The following is a 21,352-nucleotide window of genomic DNA, read 5'->3' as shown; positions in this document are numbered from 1 at the left end:
CAACCAGTCGTTCCCCCGCCCGAGTCCACAATTGGAAAAAGCAGTATTTTGAAAAAAAGCATTTTGAACATTATTTGTGCTCAAAGAGAGACTACTTCTTTGGTGTGCTTCCAAATGTCTGCTGAGGTATATATACTCGGTATCCGTCCTCATTATCAGAATGAGGTGCTGGATGAGAAAGATAGAACAATAGAAAACAAATTGCCAGAAAACTATTTCATTTTTAATATGTTTGCCAGTGTTTCTACATTGTTAGACACTAGGGACCTGATTCTGCATATTGTCACACTGATTTTATACTTGTGCTCCTCAGAGATGAAATCATTGGACTTATACCAGGGTAGAAGTGATGTTTCACAGTAAAGAATGATGTCCTGGTTTGGTTAAAGATCATGAGCCTTTGTTGCCAGCTACTCTGAACTCCAGAGGGGTAACCTGGAAAGCAAAAATAAAGATTGAGTTCTGAGTTTCTGTGTCACAGGGTGTCTCTCTATTCTCCCCTTGATGAGTGCAAACATATATCACATTAATAGCCATTCACCGACAGCATCAGTCCCTGTCTTTGTGCTTTGGGAGCTGAGCCTTGACACAGACACCTCTGATGTTTTCAGTTGTGATTTCTCACGAAGCAGTTGGGACATCGTTGAAATTCTCTTGAAAAATACTTAAAAGGGAAAAGAGCTGACCTATGAAAGATTAAGCAGGAGTTTTGGAGGAAATTGAGGAGGTGGGAAAGGATCAAAATAGTAGAGGGTTCTCCCATGAACACCCCACTCCTCTCCATTTTGTACTTTATGTAGGTTGATGGTTCTTTCCTCTCGGAGTTGATGAACTGCTCGGTTGCTGTGGTGAATGAGTTGAATTCCTGCATCCTCTTATTATTTTGGTCTTCTGCAATTTTATTTTACCTACGGCCTGGGTTATCACTAGAAAATGATCCCAGTATGAAAATCATACAGTTAATATGGCCTGTGGATTTTACAGAACACAACATATTGCAATTAAATTACTTCACTCCTGAGGAAAGACTTCTATTATTCACTTATGCCTATAGCATATATGAATAATTCAGCTTTTCTTCATTTGTGATAATCACACTGTTTCTCAAATTGCTTTCCTCTACCATAAGCATATAACTAGGTCAAAATAAGTTTTTGAAACTGCCATTGATTTTATCCAGTTTGTTTCCTATCCCAACTGTACTACAGAAATATAGATAAAGGTCTGGGGAAGGTATATGGGTAAGTTCTATTGTGAAGGCCAAAAATATTCAAATGAATTGTAGATATGTAATTTGGTCAAGCCAATATTTTTGTGCTTCAGTTCATCTTCTGTAAAATGGGGAGGATGGTGCTTCCTTTCCCCGGTCTTGTCTATTTAGTTTATAAACTTTACAGGCCAGGGACTGTCTCAGACTATGGGTTTGTACCGTGTATAGCCCAATGGATCTCAATCTTGGTGGGGGTCTCTAGCTGCTACTGTAATGCAAAATAGATAAAAGTAATACTAGCCGCAAAATCATTTCTATTCTCTGTGCCAACAACGAGAATAAATGATGTATTTTGTGTACATACACACATTATGTATAATGTATAATCACAGATACAAACCTTTACACTGTGTGTGTATTCAGTATACATTATATCCTCCAGAGTTGAATAACCATATGAAATATAATTTCTGAAGTCAGGAGTTATTGTTTATGTTCTATAATATATAACTGATGAATTCAGCTGTCAGAACTCGTTCTGTGCTGCCGTTCTGAATATGGATGGCAACCAAGTTTCTCACCCATTGTTACCTTACCGACCCCTGAGTTAGGCACAGTTCTGCTTTCCAAATTGGCTCTAGTAATTTGCTAAACTGGTGGCCACACATAGTATCATGTTTTTGGGGTCCAGTTCTGGTGGTTCTCCTCTCACCCAGCACATTCCTCAACACATCCTCTGATTAGAAAGCCTGTTTTTTTCCTTAGAATATTTTGGATAAATATATTTAAGTTAGGATGAAATAATGGTGTCTGTTTCGTCTGCTGTCCTCTACTGCCTTGGCACTCTGTTAAAAAGTGGAATTTGAAGACCAGCTTCATCTATTGTGGTCCATGGCATCTGATCTATTCTTTGATGCACATATACACTTATATGGGAAATTAGAATACCTGGAACTTTCTTCTTGACTGCCCTTGCACCTTCCACTTGTATCTCTGCCATTCAGAAAAAAAAAAGTCTGATTTTATTTTTCTTGTTTTAAATCAGGAAAACAGTTTACTCCCTACTTTATATTCATTCTGATAACAGTGGGGTACAAAGATTCATGAGCTATCTTCCTTGCCACCTGTGTTTGCAGGACCCAACTCCATAGTACTCTTCTACTCTACTGGATGCCACATTCTTGGCAGGAGGGGCATTGATGGCTGTAGCCACACCAAAAGTCCTGTGACATTTCAAGCAGTCCTGAGGGCCTGAGGAATCTTGCAAAAGCCATTTCAAAAGCTCCTGAAAATTGCTGCCCTCCACACTTTATTGCATGCCAGAGCAATAAGTATTTCTTCAACTTACATTGTTGCTGGAAATACAGATGCAACAGCATTAAGTCAAGCAAAGACAAATAGCTGATGCCATATTTATCCGTAATTTAGAACACCCATTATTTAGAACATAGATATTTATCTCTGTCTGCATAATGTCTGGGTTGTATCTTTAGCCAGCAAATACCATGGAATTCAAATGCACATATGATATTTGAAGAAGTACCAATGATCCACGTTTGCTGGTCTCCATTTTTCTGGTGATATATCTTTGCATTTTGGAGGTTTAAGTTAAAATTCAAGACAATAATAGGAGGCACAGTGACAGTGCTGTAAACAGGAAAGAAATGAATAGGGGGTGGGGGTGGGAGGAATGATGTTTGTGACCATCTTGAGTCATTCGCCAGATATAGGAAATCAAGGAAACAAATAATAAACTTCAAAAATCAAGATAAGCGAAGTGCAGTGGGGAAAAAACCCCACACATGACAGCTATAGACTGGAAGTTTGTGTCCTTCATATTGAAAGGGTGGTAACAAGTACATTTTTCTCACTAATCATAATCTAACGATGACCTACTAGAGAGATACATTGGGAAAAAACACGAACAAATATTTGGGTAAAGCTCATGAAAGCAATGAAAGAAGTAGATGAAATCAGAAAAGAATATTGAAGAAAGAAAAGTCACATCATATGTGAGAAAACAATTCTGGCTAAGTGGTTCATCAAGATAGCTAAATAGCTTCTTGAATAGGACCAGGATATTAAGCACGAAGGGAGAAAAGATGGCGTTCTTGGAAACTGGCAATGAAGTGAAAGAAATTACTTGGAAAAAAAAAACCCTCATAAAAAGTGCCTGCAAAGACTTAATGCAAGAAAGTATAGAGGGTGTTTCAACAACTATTCAGAATTACAACCTCACATTTCTGGAGGTAGATCTTCAGCGGGTATGAATTGTTATAGCTCTGCTATTGACTTCAATGGAGTTATGATAATGTATACTTAGGAACTGCCCCTAACCTTTTAGGGTCCACAGACACATAGGACACTCCAATGAAAGTGACATTTGGTGCTTTCTAGAGCACCAAAACTTTTCCACAGAAGACTGAACATATTTCATTGCAGATTTAAAATTGTTATTCAAAGCATGTATGTGTGGATTTGTCTCTTTTCCTTGCTTGATTTTATTAATTCTAGAGCTCCTTCTCTGCCTAAAAGCGCACAGTGATGATGGAATACTGATTCCATAGCAGGGAATGAATACTCTTTCCCATCATGAAATTACTTTGGAGCTTTACTCATTAGGTCCAAAAACTGTTCCAGACCATGATTTAAGTATAAACTCTTTGGGGTAAGGGACTGTCTTCCTATATGTCTGCAGGGAGCCTGGCATATTTTAGATGCTATTGTAATATAAATAACAATAATTTTTATGTTTGTACTATGAGAAAGGTAAGATACAGGGGTCTGAGCATGGGACTAAGGGCTTGCCTACATGGCAAGTTACTGCACAGCAAGCCAGGGTGTGAAGTTATAGCACACCACTTTACTGCATGGTAACTTGCCACTTAGACAAGCCCTAAGAGCCAGCAACTCCTGACTAGTTCTAATTCTGGTTTTCATATGTACTCACTTTTTGTCCTTGGGCAAATTACTAAAGCAGTTGGTGTCAGTTTCCCCATCTTCGAAACGGGGACAAGAATACCTACTTTGGTAAGAGTGTTGTGAGGAACCAGTAGTTCATTTTTTGGAGGACTAATTAGTTAATAATTATAAAGTGCAGCTCAGCTGAATAAGGGTGGCAGAATCTCACCTTTAGTGAGTAAAGAAATTGGCTATAGTCCTAAAATTCACGTTCAGTGAACATTTGGACAAACATGTCTTCACACACATTGGCATTGTGAAGAGCAAATAAAAAGGGTCCTGCAAACATGATTCACCAAAATTCTTTGTAGGAGTCACCATAAAGTTCACAAAAAAAACCAACTCAGTGTTTGGCTAGCTGTAGTAATACTGAGTAGTGTAACAGTTCCCTCCTAGAGTCATCCCATTGACAGTCTTCTTGACTCAAAGATAACTGATTTACTCTTTTAAATTATGGGTCCAATTACCATAGTATCTAGGCAAGGATAGTATTGCTTTATATAACATGACTCAGCATACATTATCTAAGCTGGGTTCTGAGGGGCTTTTTTTGTTATGCTAGCACATGATCTTGTTAAATACAACATTGCAATCAGTCTAAACAGGAACAAGCAGTGCTTAACATGGTGCTAACTGGTCACAGGTGACCCCTACTGGAACAAGGATTTATCCACAAATAGCTGAGACCAGGGGAAACATGATTTGTCCTTGTTTAATGTCACGTTAGTTAGTTAGTTAACACAATTCCCCTAGGTTGTGTTCTAACAGAACCAACATTTTCTAGTGAAGAGAAGCCCATTATCTGTCAAATATTGCTTTCAGGGTAGGTTCTTAACTTTACTGATTCTCCCACTGCATTCTTGTGGTCTCCAAGGAGCTTCATACATGGAGAAAGATGGAGAGAATGGAGTGAAGCTGGCTTTCTCTCCCCAAATTATTGTTAAGTTAAAAACAAAAAAGACGGCAGAGCTTGTGGTTAAACTGTAGTATTTGAGACCCCAAAAGAGAACTTCTAAGAGCTGTAGGATTTGGCGTATTTTAGGGGATTTTTTGGCCTAGAATGGAAGAGAGGACACACTCCCAAAACAGAATATCATTGCTGAGAGTTAAAGCAGACTGAAGAAAAAGAAAAACAGAATGTTTAGGATTTTTAGCAGAGTATAATAAAGGACAATCTTAAAAGTCTGCAAGCAATAGTCTAAGAGCCTGTACTGCTTACTTTGATTTATCTTTGCAGTGCTGCAGTAGGGTTTCATTTTTGACCTTGAAACTTGAGTATTTTCACTTGAGAAATATTTCACTTAGATTTCTATAGTCTATAAAGTAGTCAGGTTAGGAAACTCTAGTTGTTACTATGGCAGACTCTCCATTGCAATCAAGCTCAGTTTCCATTTGCTGAACCAAAAGTGCTGTACCTGATAAATCGCAGCACATGGCATAATGATGCCGCAACAGCTTAGCTCTCCTAGGTGAGCATCCCAAAAGGGTGGCAGATGGCATCTAAACTAGCTGCCAGATTCCAATAAATAGAGGTCAGAAACAGCATCTGTCTTGGCTATTGCACACTTGATGACATACAAAGATCATTTAAGTTTTCTGTTAATTCAGTAAGACGTGGTCTGTAATGCAGATATGTAATAATTTATTGAAAGTAATTACTCCCTCTGTACAACTTTTGTTACTCGTGTGGCTTATTCATTGCTCAAATAGAGTGGCAGCTCACAGTTGGAATTGTATGCATCTTGCTACTGTTCATCAGGAAGCTTGACAAAATGCCAAAGAAGTCACAAGATATACCGTCAGTATTCTAGTTAAATAGTGGCAAGCCTTAGTATTATCTATTGTGCACTTAGCTATTACAGGGCACTTTTAAAAGTATTATTAAGTTTTGCTTCTCATGTATCAGACAATAAATCCAAACAGGTTCTATGACTTTTGAATGTTACACACATCTCTTGATATAGTTTCTGCAATATGTGTTCTGTGTATCCCTTGATACTCCAGGTAACCTATTTCCAAATACTTTGTGGGGTTTTTTGACAGCAATTATGCAGATATCAAAATTTGATACAGAGAAAATAAATGGCTTAATAAACTTGTAGAATACCCTTTTCCTGTGATAAGTTTCTTGAAGTTCAATTCATTTAATAATTAGCTGGCAATAGTCCATGAATATCTGACTCATTTTTAATCTAAAGTGTGTTTGACAAGATTGTCTGAAGCCTCTTTCCTGGAACCGTGACTCTGAAAAACAAGTTGCTATTTGAATCTCCCTCTCTAGTCTCTGCTTTGTGTAGGTTGAGTTGGAGGAAGTAATGGCACTGTTATTTTTAACTTGCTTTAAAGTTTGCAGTACTTCTCTGCCGTGATGAAATAATACCAAAAGTTAATGAGCTTTTAGAATACTTGAAATGTGACATATGCTACTTCTGCATTTAAATATGTTTTCATCAGTGGATTTCTGTGAAATTTGTTTGAGAGTTTGAAGCACAGATGGGTTAAACAGCCAAAAATAGGATATTCTGAACAGAGATGTCCCAGTGCTAAGTCAGGTATAGTTACTATTTATACTACTGAACTGTTTGGTGCTGTGAGCCTGATTGTCCATTCTAGAAGTGCCTTAAAAGATGGACTGTGAAGAATGACATCACAGCTTTGGTTCAAACTTATTGGCTGACAAAACAGCCTCAGAAATGCTGTCTTCCTGAGGGGTGGGATAACATCCCTCTCTCCTCAGGGGGACTGAGTCATCTATCTGCCGCCCCAACCGGGAAAACCGAGAAGTCTGCTGCTTGCCAGGAGCTAAGATTCACGATGTGACGGAGAGACTGACGAGACTCATCAAGCCCTCAGATCGCTACCCCTTCCTGCTTCTCCACATGGGCACCAATGATACTGCCAAGAATGACCTTGAGTGGATCACTGCGGACTACGTGGCTCTGAGAAGAAGGATAAAAGAGTTTGAGGTGCAAGTGGTGTTCTCGTCCATCCTCCCCGTGGAAGGAAAAGGCCTGGGTAGAGATCGTCGAATTGAGGAAGTCAACGAACGACTACACAGGTGGTGTCGGAGAGAAGGCTTTGGATTCTTTGACCATGGGATGGTGTTCCAAGAAGGAGGAGTGCTAGGCAGAGATGGGCTCCACCTAACGAAGAGAGGGAAGAGCATCTTCACAAGCAGGCTGGCTAACTTAGTAAGGAGGGCTTTAAACTAGGTTCACCGGGGGAAGGAGACCAAAGCCCTGAGGTAAGTGGGGAAGTGGGATACCAGGAGGAGGCAAGAGCAGGAGTGCGTGAGAGGGGAGGGCTCCTGCCTCATGCTGAGAAAGAGGGGTGAGCAGCAGGTTACCTCAAGTGCCTATATACAAATGCACGAAGCCTGGGAAACAAGCTGGGAGACTGGAAGTCGTAGAATCATAGAATCATAGAATATCAGGGTTGGAAGGGACCCCAGAAGGTCATCTAGTCCAACCCCCTGCTCGAAGCAGGACCAATTCCCAGTTAAATCATCCCAGCCAGGGCTTTGTCAAGCCTGACCTTAAAAACCTCTAAGGAAGGAGATTCTACCACCTCCCTAGGTAACGCATTCCAGTGTTTCACCACCCTCATAGTGAAAAAGTTTTTCCTAATATCCAATCTAAACCTCCCCCACTGCAACTTGAGACCATTACTCCTCGTTCTGTCATCTGCTACCATTGAGAACAGTCTAGAGCCATCCTCTCTGGAACCCCCTTTCAGGTAGTTGAAAGCAGCTATCAAATCCCCCCTCATTCTTCTCTTCTACAGACTAAACAATCCCAGCTCCCTCAGCCTCTCCTCATAAGTCATGTGTTCTAGACCCCTAATAATTTTTGTTGCCCTTCGCTGGACTCTCTCCAATTTATCCACATCCTTCTTATAGTGTGGGGACCAAAACTGGACACAGTACTCCAGATGAGGCCTCACCAATGTCGAATAGAGGGGAATGATCACGTCCCTCGATCTGCTCGCTATGCCCCTACTTATACATCCCAAATGCCATTGGCCTTCTTGGCAACAAGGGCACACTGTTGACTCATATCCAGCTTCTCATCCACTGTCACCCCTAGGTCCTTTTCCACAGAACTGCTGCCTAGCCATTCGGCCCCTAGTCTGTAGTGGTGCATTGGATTCTTCCGTCCTAAGTGCAGGACTCTGCACTTATCCTTATTGAACCTCATCAGATTTCTTTTGGCCCAATCCTCCAATTTGTCTAGGTCCTTCTGTATCCTATCCCTCCCCTCCAGCGTATCTACCACTCCTCCCAGTTTAGTATCATCCGCAAATTTGCTGAGAGTGCAATCTACACCATCCTCCAGATCATTTATGAAGATATTAAACAAAACCGGCCCCAGGACCTACCCTTGGGGCACTCCACTTGACACCGGCTGCCAACTACACATGGAGCCATTGATCACTACCCGTTGAGCCCGACAATCTAGCCAGCTTTCTATCCACCTTGTAGTGCATTCATCCAGCCCATACTTCCTTAACTTGCTGACAAGAATACTGTGGGAGACCGTGTCAAAAGCTTTGCTAAAGTCAAGAAACAATACATCCACTGCTTTCCCTTCATCCACAGAACCAGTAATCTCATCATAAAAGGCGATTAGATTAGTCAGGCATGACCTTCCCTTGGTGAATCCATGCTGGCTGTTCCTGATCACTTTCCTCTCACGCAAGTGCTTCAGGATTGATTCTTTGAGGACCTGCTCCATGATTTTTCCAGGGACTGAGGTGAGGCTGACTGGACTGTAGTTTCCAGGATCCTCCTTCTTCCATTTTTTAAAGATTGGCACTGCATTAGCCTTTTTCCAGTCATCCGGGACTTCCCCCGTTCGCCACGAGTTTTCAAAGATAATAGCTAATGGCTCTGCAATCACAGCTGCCAATTCCTTCAGCACTCTCAGATGCAACTTGTCCGGCCCCATGGACTTGTGCACGTCCAGCTTTTCTAAATAGTCCCTAACCACCTCTGTCTCCACAGAGGGCTGGCCATCTCTTCCCCATTTTGTGATGCCCAGAGCAGTAGTCTGGGAGCTGACCTTGTTAGTGAAGACAGAGGCAAAAAAAGCATTGAGTACATTAGCTTTTTCCACATCCTCTGTGACTAGGTTGCCTCCCTCATTCAGTAAGGGGCCCACACTTTCCTTGGCTTTCTTCTTGTTGCCAACATACCTGAAGAAACCCTTCTTGTTACTCTTGACATCTCTTGCTAGCTGCAGCTCCAGGTGCGATTTGGCCCTCCTGATATCATTCCTTCATGCCCGAGCAATATTTTTATACTCTTCCCTGGTCATATGTCCAACCTTCCACTTCTTGTAAGCTTCTTTTTTATGTTTAAGATCCGCTAGGATTTCACCATTAAGCCAAGCTGGTAGCCTGTCATATTTACTATTTTCGACTCATCGGGATGGTTTGTCCCTGTAACCTCAACAGGGATTCCTTGAAATACAGCCAGCTCTCCTGGACTCCTTTCCCCTTCATGTTAGTCCCCCAGGAGATCCTGGCCATCCATTCCCTGAGGGAGTCGAAGTCTGCTTTCCTGAAGTCCAGGGTCCGTATCCTGCTGCTTACCTTTCTTCCCTGCGTCAGGATCCTGAACTCAACCGACTCGTGGTCACTGCCTCCCGGATTCCCATCCACTTTTGCTTCCCCCACTAATTCTACCCGGTTTGTGAGCAGCAGGTCAAGAAAAGCACCCCCCCTAGTTGGCTCCTCTAGCACTTGCGCCAGGAAATTGTGCCCTACGCTTTCCAAAAACTTCCTGGATTGTCTATGCACTGCTGTATTGCTCTCCCAGCAGATATCAGGAAAATTAAAGTCACCCATGAGAATCAGGGCATGCGATCTAGTAGCTTCCGTGAGCTGCCGGAAGAAAGCCTCATCTACCTCATCCCCCTGGTCCGGTGGCCTATAGCAGACTCCCACCACTACATCACTCTTGTTGCACACACTTCTAAACTTAATCCAGAGACACTCAGGTTTTTCTACAGTTTCGTACCGGAGCTCTGAGCAGTCATACTGCTCCCTTACATACAGTGCTACTCCCCAACCTTTTCTGCCCTGCCTGTCCTTCCTGAACAGTTTATAACCATCCATGACAGTACTCCAGTCATGTGAGTTATCCCACCAAGTCTCTGTTATTCCAATCACGTCATAGTTCCTTGACATCACCAGGACCTCCAGTTCTCCCTGCTTATTTCCAAGGCTTTGTGCATTCGTATATAAGCACTTGAGATAACCTGTTGATCGCCCCTCATTCCCAGTATGAGGCAGGAGCCCTCCCCTCACAGACATTCCTGCCTGTGCTTTCTCCCGGTATCCCGCTTTCCCACTTACCTCAGGGCTTTGGTCTCCTTCCCCCGGTGAACCTAGTTTAAAGCCCTCCTCACTAGGTTAGCCAGCCTGCTGGCAAAGATGCTCTTCCCTCTCTTCGTAAGATGAAGCCCGTCTCTGCCCAGCACTCCTCCTTCATGGAACACCATCCTATGGTCAAAGAATCCAAAGCCTTCTCTCCGACACCACCTGCGTAGCCATTCGTTGACTTCGACGATTTGACGGTCCCTACCCAGGCCTTTTCCTTCCACAGGAAGGATGGACGAGAACACCACTTGCGCCTCCAACTCCTTTATCCTTCTTCCCAGAGCCACGTAGTCCGCAGTGATCCGCTCAAGGTCATTCTTGGCAATATCATTGGTACCCACGTGGAGAAGCAGGAAGGGGTAGCGATCTGAGGGCTTGATGAGTCTCGGCAATCTCTCCGTCACATCATGAATCCTAGCCCCTGGCAAGCAGCAGACTTCTCGGTTTTCCCGGTCAGGGCGGCAGATAGATGACTCAGTCCCCCGGAGGAGAGAGTCCCCGACCACCACCACCCGCCTTCTCCTCTTGGGAGTGGTGGTCGTGGAACCCCCAACCTCAGGACATCGCATCTCATGCCCTCCAACCAGCAGAGTCTCCTTCTTCTTTCTCGCCCCAGACATATCATCTGGTCCACTCTCCGCAACGGTACTTGTGGAGAGAACATGAAAGCGGTTAGTTACCTGTGTCTGTGTTACTGGAACCCGGACATTCCGCTTACCTCTTCTGGAGGTCACATGTTGCCAAGCTTCTTCACTGGCCTCTTGGCTCCTCTGTGCAACCTGCTCTATATCTGTAGAGCTTTGTGCCCCTAGAAGCATATCCTGAGTTTTGTCCAGAAAATCCTCAGTTTCTCGTATGCAACACAGGGTTGTTATCTGTTGCTCCAGACCTTCAATCTTCTCTTCCAATATGGAGACCAGCTTGCACTTTGTACAGACAAAGTTGCTTCTGTCCTGTGGAAGAAAGACAAACATGGCACATCCAGTGCAGGTCACAACAGCTTAACCCTCCCCCCTTCCATATCACCTTCCTACTATGAGCTTCCTCAGAGCAGTTTGCAAGACGTAAGTCTCACTGGGCTCACTCCAGGTGAACTCCCAGGCAAACTCCTGCTGTGAGCTGCTCTGCTGTCCCTGCTGCTCAGCTGGTTCTCCGCCGCTCAGCTGGTTCGCGAAGCTCTGGCTATTTTTAAACAGCCAGGCTTCCCTGACACAAACAAACGGACACCGTAATGCCCGCCCCCTGCAGGCTAGCAGCCAATCAGACACTCACTCAGGCTCTCACACTGCCCTCCCAGCAAACACACGCTCGGATACTTCCTCAGCAAGCAAACACACACACACTCGGATACTTGTCCTGGCACAGTCAAGGAATTATGATGTGATTGGAATAACAGAGACTTGGTGGGATAACTCACATGACTGGAGTACTGTCATGGATGGATATAAGCTGCTCAGGAAGGACTGGAAGAGCAGAAAAGGTGGGGGAGTTGCACTGTATGTAAGAGAGCAGTATGACTGCTCAGAGCTCAAGTATGAAACTGCAGAAATACCTGAGAGTCTCTGGATTAAGTTTAGAATTGTGAGCAACAAGGGTGATGTCATGGTGGGAGTCTACTATAGACCACCAGACCAGGGGGATGAGGTGGACGAGGCTTTCTTCCGGCAACTCGCAGAAGTCACTAGATCGCAGGCCCTGGTTCTCATGGGAGACTTCAATCACCCTGATATCTGCTGGGAGAGCAATACAGCAGTGCACAGGCAATCCAGGAAGTTTTTGGAAAATGTAGGGGACAATTTCCTGGTGCAAGTGCTGGAGGGCAGAGCTCTTCTTGACCTGCTGCTCACAAACTGGGAAGAATTAGTAGAGGAAGCAAAAGTGGATGGGAACCTGGGAGGCAGTGACCATGAAATGGTCGAGTTTAGGATCCTAACACAAGGAAGAAAGGAAAGCAGCAGAATACAGACCCTGGATTTCAGAAAAGCAGACTTTGACTCCCTCAGGGAACTGATGGGCAAGATCCCCTGGGAGAATAACATGAGGGGGAAAGGAGTCCAGGAGAGCTGGCTGTATTTTAAAGAATCCTTATTGAGGTTACAGGGACAAACCATCCCAATATGTAGAAAGAATAGTAAATATGGCAGGTGACCAGCTTGGCTTAACAGTGAAATCCTTGCTGCTCTTAAATGCAAAAAAGAAGCTTACAAGAAGTGGAAGATTGGACAAATGACCAGGGATGAGTATAAAAATATTTCTCGGGCTTGCAGGAGTGAAATCAGGAAGGCCAAATCACACCTCGAGTTGCAGCTGGCAAGAGATGTTAAGAGTAACAAAAAGGGCTTCTTCAGGTATGTTAACAACAAGAAGAAAGTCAAGGAAAGTGTGGGCCTCTTACTGAATGAGGGAGGCAACTTAGTGACAGAGGATGTGGAAAAAGCTAATGTACTCCATGCTTTTTTTGCCTCTGTCTTCACGAACAAGGTCAGCTCCCAGACTACTGCACTGGGCAGCACAGCATGGGGAGAAGGTGACCAGCCCTCTGTGGAGAAAGAAGTGGTTCAGGATTATTTAGAAAAGCTGGACGAGCACAAGTCCATGGGGCCGGATGCGTTGCATCCAAGAGTGCTAAAGGAGTTGGCGGATGTGGTTGCAGAGCCATTGGCCATTATCTTTGAAAACTCATGGCGATCGGGGGGAGGTCCCAGATGACTGGAAAAAGGCTAATGTAGTGCCCATCTTTAAAAAAGGGAAAAAGAAGGATCCTGGGAACTACAGGCCAGTCAGCCTCACCTCAGTCCCTGGAAAAATCATGGAGCAGGTCCTCAAGGAATCAATTCTGAAGCACTTACATGAGAGGAAAGTGATCAGGAACAGTCAGCATGGATTCACCAAGGGCAAGTCACGCCTGACTAATCTAATTGCCTTCTATGACGAGATAACTGGCTCTGTGGATGAAGGGAAAGCAGTGGACGTGTTGTTTCTTGAGTTTAGCAAAGCTTTTGGCATGGTCTCCCACAGTATTCTTGCCAGTAAGTTAAAGAAGTATGGGCTGGATGAATAGACTATAAGGTGGATAGAAAGCTGGCTAGATTGTCAGGCTCAACATGTAGTGATCAATGGCTCCATGTCTAGTTGGCAGCCGGTATCAAGTGGAGTGCCCCAGGGGTCGGTCCTGGGGCCGGTTTTGTTTAATATCTTCATAAATGATCTGGAGGATGATGTGGATTGCACCCTCAGCAAGTTTGCAGATGACACTAAACTGGCAGGAGAGGTAGATATGCTGGAGGATAGGGATAGGATACAGAGGGACCTAGAAAAATTGGAGGATTGGACCAAAAGAAATCTGATGAGGTTCAACAAGGACAAGTGCAGAGTCCTGCACTTACGACGGAAGAATCCAATGCACTGCTGCAGACTAGGGACCAAATGGCTCAGCAGCAGTTCTGCAGAAAAGGACCTAGGGGTTACAGTGGACAAGAAGCTGGATATGAGTCAACAGTGTGCCCTTGTTGCCAAGAAGGCCAAAGGCATTTTGGGATGTATACGTAGGGGCATTGCCAGCAGATCGAGGTACGTGATTGTTCCCCTCTTTCAACATTGGTGAGGCCTCATCTGGAGTACTGTGTCCAGTTTTGGGCCCCACACTACAAGAAGGATGTGGAAAAATTGGAAAGAGTCCAGCAGAGGGCAACAAAAATAATTAGGGGACTGGAACACATGAGTTATGAGGAGAGGCTGAGGGAACTGGGGATGTTTAGTCTTCAGAAGAGAAGAATGAGGGGGGATTTGATAGCTGCTTTCAACTACCTGAAAGGTGGTTCCAAAGAGGATGGCTCTAGACTGTTCTCAGTGGTAGCAGATGACAGAACAAGGAGTAATGATCTCAAGTTGCAGAGGAGGAGATTTAGGTTGGTTATTAGGAAAAACTTTTTCACTATGAGGGTGGTGAAACACTGGAATGTGTTACCTAGGGAGGTGGTGGAATCTCCTTCCCTAGAAATTTTTAAGGTCAGGCTTGACAAAGCCCTGGCTGGGATGATTTAGTCAGGGATCGGTCCTGCTTTGAGCAGAGGGTTGGAGTAGATGACCTCCTGAGGTCCCTTCCAACCCTGATATTCTATGATTCTATGATTCTATATTCTGCACTAACTGTATTTTCCATTCAATCAAGTGTCCAGTTTGACTAAACCTGTATATCTATCCCTTCTCCCTTTTCCTCCAAGATCCACGGTGCAACATTATTATTGTTGATAAGGCACTGTAGTTTGTTCTTGCAATTATCCCTGATCCCACTATTACCTTTAATCTTCAACACCATTATATCCCAGTCCCAGCTTCTGTAATACAGCCAGCTCTTCCCACTCCTTCTATTGTCTGTGATAGGGTTCACTCACCACTGTGGTGCCTCCTGCTGGCTGTCCTGGGGATTAGCTCTGTTTCCCAATGTGCCCTCTTTTGGCAATGTCTTATCAATCATAGAATCATAGAATATCAGGGTTGGAAGGGACCTCAGGAGGTCATCTAGTCCAACCCCCTGCTCAAAGCAGGACCAGTCCCCCATAGTTGCCCCAGATCCCTAAATGGCCCCCTCAAGGATTGAACTCACAACCCTGGGTTTAGCAGGCCAATACTCAAACCACTGAGCTATCCCTCCCCCCTTGCCACCATCACTTCTGCTCCAGGACCCACGTCACTCCAAGGACCACGGCATCTTCTTCAGGACACAGCCCTCTGGCTGTGCCACACTCTGTGCTCCCCCATTCCAGGGGGACAGTATCACAGTTCGCTGTCCAGCCACTTCCCTCGGTAACTAGTGCAGCAAATTGTCTGGCCATTTCCCCAGTGGCAAAGCAGGAAGGGGGGGGGGAAGCCTGGACTCACCCACTACTCCAGGTCCCGGCCCATAGATCCTGTAGATGGCAGCCATGTGCTGTGTCCCCTCCAACCTCTTAGTACCTTTCCTTGGGCCACTTCCCTGTGGCCACAAGCATCCTCTGCCCTTGCTCAGGGTCTGAGACTGCGAATTCCTGCAGGCTACCCAGGCCCATTTTTAGCTTCCCTCACTTGCTACTAGCAGCACTGCTCTGTCCAGGGTGCTGGTGCTCCTTCCTCCTGCTAGGAGGCTGATCTTCCCTCCTCAAGCTCCAGGCAGCTACAGCTCTGCCCAACAGCTTTCTTAAATGGGCCTGATTGGCTGCTCCTATAAGCCCTTCTGTGATTGGCTGCCTCTTGTGCAGCCTCCCTAGGTCTCTGTTAACCCCTGAGAGCCCAGTGTGGGGCAGGTGCCCCATCACTCTGCCCTCAATCCATAATACTTCTGGATTAATAGCAGGTGAGATAACAGTGCCAAGCGTCATCCAAATGTGAAAAAGTTAAATAGCAAGCAAACAAACTATGAAACCCTCAAGATATACACACTGCTAACCAAAAAAACAAACAAAAAAAATGTGAAGTTATTGCTGTATGTGACTGTCTATACTATTATGGTTACCACTTTTACAAGTCTATAATATCATTCAAAACATCATAATCTGATGACCATTATTGTCATAGTAAAATATGTGTATCAACGTATTTAAAGTTAGAAGTTTCTACTGTATAACATTGCTGTAACATGCTCCAAGTTAAGAAAACAGGCCCAAACCAGTTTTTTCAGGAACAAAGGGCAGACCAAAACCCAGCCAGGTGTTAAAAGTGTATTGCCTGCTTAAGCAACTATTCTCCATCAGAGGGAAAGATGTAAACAAGAAATTTACATTTCATCATAGGAATGGTTCAAACCTCACATCCACAAGAGTCTGCTTGTCACCTGCACCCCAACTGGGAGTAGTCCTCAAAGAAGGGGGAATGGTATAAGAGTAAGAGACAGTGCCCTCCACTTCAACTCTCTCTCCCTTGATCTCTGCTCATGACAGCTACAATATTCGAAAGACAAAGAAAGCATCTTGAACTGGGGGGAGCAGTGGTCTTAGCTGGAAAGTTTTTTAGCTAGTACAGACTGCTGTAGCCTATGGTGAGACAAAACCTTTTGCTTTAAAGTGCACTGAGCTTGTTAAGTTAAATATTAGCTTGCATTTTACTCTTTTATTTTCTTTTTGTAACCAATCCTGACCATTTTATGCATCACTACTTGTAATCACTTAATGTCTGTCTTTTTTTGGGAAACTCCATTTATGATAACTCGGCTGGTGTATCGTCATTTCATGAAAGGAAAATGATAGACTTTCTATGAGCTTGTACTGTTCAGAAGGTGACTGAGCAGTACAAGATGCACACTTCTGGGGGGACAAGTCTGGGACTAGGAATTTGCAGGTGTAGCCCTGTATAGAATTCATGAGTGACTGGGAAGAGTGCTCATGTAACTTAGCTGGGAGTGACTTTGTATGCTGAAGGCTGTGTGAGCAGGCCAGGAGCAGATGTTTTGACAGCAAAGCAGTGCAAAAGGCAGCCCGGCTAAAGAATTAAGGGGACACAGCTGTTCAACAGATTGTACCATGGGTAATATCACACTGTACCCTGGTGGTTTTTCCTCTGTCTTATTTTAACTAAAAATGATGCAATTTTTTAAAAAAAAATGAAGTTTCAATTTAGCTTTTTTTCAGAAATAAAATTAACAACTTTCCACCTTATTCGACCATATCTAACCTTAAATTACTTTGTGAAATTTTCAAGGCATTTTGAGTAAAACTTTCAAAAATGCCTTTATAATTTAGGAGCCTACATCTCATTGACTTTCAATGTTACTTAGGGCCTGCGTAAATGGTACAGCAATGTGCAGTAGGGAGTGTGAATTCTAATGTGCGCCAATGTGTTATACACTAACTAGCTCATGTAGACCCTGTTGGTGTGAACTAAAAGTGAGGGTTAAAGTCACTCATACATCATAGGCGCCAGAATGCTTCCAACCCAATGAACCATCATGATTGCACTGCTGGAAAGTGGATGGTTATCATGCAGTTTCACAGGGATGTCACATCACTTCTGCATCTGAAGCTGAGCTTGCATGATGAAACCATATGAAGGCTAGTGAGCAAGGAGTTTTAGGAGACACATTGGGTCTGATCATGTGGATCCAGTTTCTATGAACTTCTCTGTAAGGGATTCACAAGAGCTGCAGTCACTATTCCAGCTCAAGAAGCTGGAACAGCAGTTGAGGTCTGAGTCTCCCACAACTCTTACCTGGAAGTTAAGAGTGGATTCTATTCCCCCATCCCAACTCCTGTGTAATTCTCCCTTCCAAAGTCAATCAACAGTCACCATCACACAGGCAGCATACACTACACTGGGGTATTGGAGTCACCACGGTTAGTTCTTGTTCTTAGTGCAGAATCTCAGGTACCATGTGATGATGAGGTAAATGATGACTTTTTAATATCAGCAACTCTTATCTGCCCCAGTGGTTGAACTATACCCTCCTATACAGCTGATTTAAATGATGTGAATATATTTGTGGATTCAAAATATTTTAGTTGTGGGAACAGTGCTTCCTGTAAATGGTTAGAATTTCTTAATTCAGACTATAAAGAGCGTGTGGATGTGTGTGAAAGAGAAGCAGCACTAAATATAACCCAACCATGTCAAGTAATAGCTGCTGTGGCAGTGAGGAGATCAGAGGTTTATTTCTGGTTCTGGCAATGGTTTTTTGGTGTAACCTTGGGTAATTCATTCAATTTGAGACAACACCCAGTTATTTCAGTGAGAACAGGTCTGGGCCCTTATGCATTGACATTTGAAAATTTGGTCACCACCATTTTATTACATAGTTAAAGCTGAGAAGATAATGCTTTTAATGATTAACAATTGCTTATGGAAAATATATTAAATTATTTCAACTAAATCAACATGAAAAATACTGTTAATTAAATACCAAGTATAAAAAACTGCTGAACTTTATCAGCTAAGTAATAAGATATTATAATACATTACATAGTGGAATTCATAACCAGTAACAAGTAGGCCTATTGTTGTTAGATAAGGGACGTTGTGTGGGCATGGGCAAAAGAAGATTTTCTACTGCACCTAAGGAATGGTCAAGGACAATTGCAGTCCCTTTGCTTGGGGGAGTGGAGAGACTGCTGCTCTTGGGCACACATCAGTTCAAAGTGATCAGTGGTAAGTCAAGGCCACAGCCTTAGCTCCCCACCACACTGTCAGCTCATAGAGCAGACCCAGTCATTTAAAAAACCAGGCTGCATCATTCTAAAGAACAATACAATCTGAAATCTCACCCTGTGCACATAAGAGCTCAATCAATGAAGTATTATGCCATCCTTAGGCCCATATGCGCCGAGAGCTTTGCTTGGGGAAGTGGTAGCTCAATTCCACTCTATGCATGGCTAGGCACCATCTACACGGAATAATATAGCCATAAATTGGTAGCTAGCCAACATATATACACTATCCTTTTACTTCTACATTCATTGCTAGTTAAGCATTTCTAAAACAGTGTAAAGTAATGCTGATCTCTCCTCAGTAGGAGTCTTGAGTGCAGTGGTTGGCAACAGAAATGTTAGCAGCAATTTGCCAAAGTTCTCATCAGATAAGAAGTTGGAGAGCTTCTTTTGCATCTCTGTTACAAATAACAGTTACTGTCAGTTTCTGACAAATCCCAGATTATCTTCATTCAAAAATAGATATATGTACACAGTTCATAATACTTGTATATCAGGAAAGATTAATTATTTTCTGAGAACAAACCTGACATTCCATTTAGTGGCTCTATTATCAACAAGAAATGAAGTTTGATTTCTTTCATCAGTATATTTTTAGAATCTTAATAGCATGCTGGCAGTGCACAGGTTGGATAGTGACTAGTGAATGAGACAGATTTATGCCTTATTAGGAGCTAGAATCTGTCTGACACAGTGTAAATCTACAGTAGAACCTTCTAATGTCAATGGACTTGCATCAAATTTACACCAGTGTGATTTAGAGGAAATTTAGGCCCTCTGCACAGATGTGGGTTAATGTTCAGTTATGAGACAGGGTTTCAGTTGTTGAACAATGAGGATGAAAATAAATGTTGTTCCATTTCCCCATGCACTATCTGTCTTCCAGCCTTAACTTTTGAAGGCTAGCCTTTGCCGCCAGAAGATTCTTTTAAGGTATTTTTATTTTAATTTAGTTTCATAGTCATGCTAAATGAACAATGGTAATTATGTTATCACCATTCTAAGAATCTATGGCAATTGAACCCTTCAGAGCAAAGTCAACATCAGTTAATTGTACAGTTTCATCTTTTGCCATTTTCACTCAGTACAGAGCACTAACAAGTAAACCTCCACATAGAAGTCATTTTCTAGATCAGAGGTTCTCAAACTGTGCTCCGCGGACCATCAGTGGTCCACGAGCTCCATTCAGGTGGTGCACAGATAGTTCCCGCTAAGATGCACACCTGGGCGGCCGCACACGAAAGAATGAAAGGCCACCCACCTAATTAGTGGAGCTGCGCAGGTGTGGCTCCACTAATTAGGTGACTGGACCCTGGAGAAGATGCACGTGTAAGCTGAGGTGGTGGCCTTTTGGGGAATAGGGAGTAGGTGGGAGGGGGCAGTGGGGTGAGAAGAGGGGGTGGGAGGATTTTGGGACGTGCAGGGCTGCAGCAGCCAGAGAAAGAGGTGACTTTCTCCAGCTCCAGGGCTGTGGTTGCAGGGGAGAGACAGCCCTCCTTCCCAGATTATCTTTAAAGATACTTTAACGATATCAGTCTTTAAAGTTGTGACATTTTTATATCTAGAAAACCTGACACTGCCCGAAGGCTATAGCTTGCCAGTCCTAGCTAAATCTTGCACTTCCTGACTAAATCTTGCCTGACCTGTCTGGGCCTAAGAAAGGGTCATATTTTTTTGTTTTGTTTTGTTTGTTTGATAGAGAATTCCATGTTTGAAGGGGAGGGAGAAAGAAAGAGGAAGAGCATCTGTCTGACAGACTGATATAAAGAAATGGCAGGTGTTTTACATTCTCAGGGATTTGACATTACAAAATAATCCCAAAGAGCTAGATTAATAAGTATGAAACAGGTGATGTGATCAAAATTGAGTGAAATAAATTATATAGGCATGTGATAAATAACTTATCAGGGATATCAATCCACATGTGGGGTGGGGGAATATATTTGTGGGGGGTGGGTGGGGGAATAAAGACTTGATGCAGCTGTAAACAATCATTATCTGCTCTTTCCCATTATATCAGTTCATACTTATAAAGGTTAAGGAATATACAGATTACTATTGGATGCTTGCCCACTTTGTATAAAGTACACACTATTCAAGGTAGAACAGTTCTGAAGATGTTAAAAACAAAGTCTCTCTTAGTGTAGTTTTATACTGATGTAACTGCACTGACTTCAGTAGAACTAGTCTTGAGATACACCACTGTATGTTAAAACTTTGTCCAACATCACACAAATGTACTGTAAGAGTCAATGTGCAGCTGGTTGACAGGAGAATGAAGTTTCATTGTTATACCTGAAGTACAGATGATATTGTTTGATGACTGAAGCTCAGTATATGCTGATTTTTACATGGTAAGGCAAACCAGTGTTTTTTGCAGAATTATTCATCATTTGCAAAGAGCAAAGAGGTGCACTGCCTATAACAGAGTGGAGAAGAATTTCTGTTACGAACAGGAGCTTTATCATGGATTGCTTTTTTTGCACAGCAGGTCTCTAAAGAGTCACAGTAAATATTTCTTCATTGAGTTGCAAATTAGATTTGTTTTTTCAAAAAATATTTAAAACAAGAAGCTCCTTCAATTAGGTGTGATTCTCCTATCGTTGTGCACAGGGAGTCGTTACAGTAC

Source organism: Lepidochelys olivacea (genome assembly GCF_965140295.1).
Source record: "Lepidochelys olivacea isolate rLepOli2 genome assembly, chromosome: 1".
Classification (NCBI taxonomy): Eukaryota; Metazoa; Chordata; order Testudines; family Cheloniidae; genus Lepidochelys; species Lepidochelys olivacea.
The sequence above is the reverse complement of the archived record's forward strand: the minus strand, read 5'-3'. Positions refer to the sequence as shown.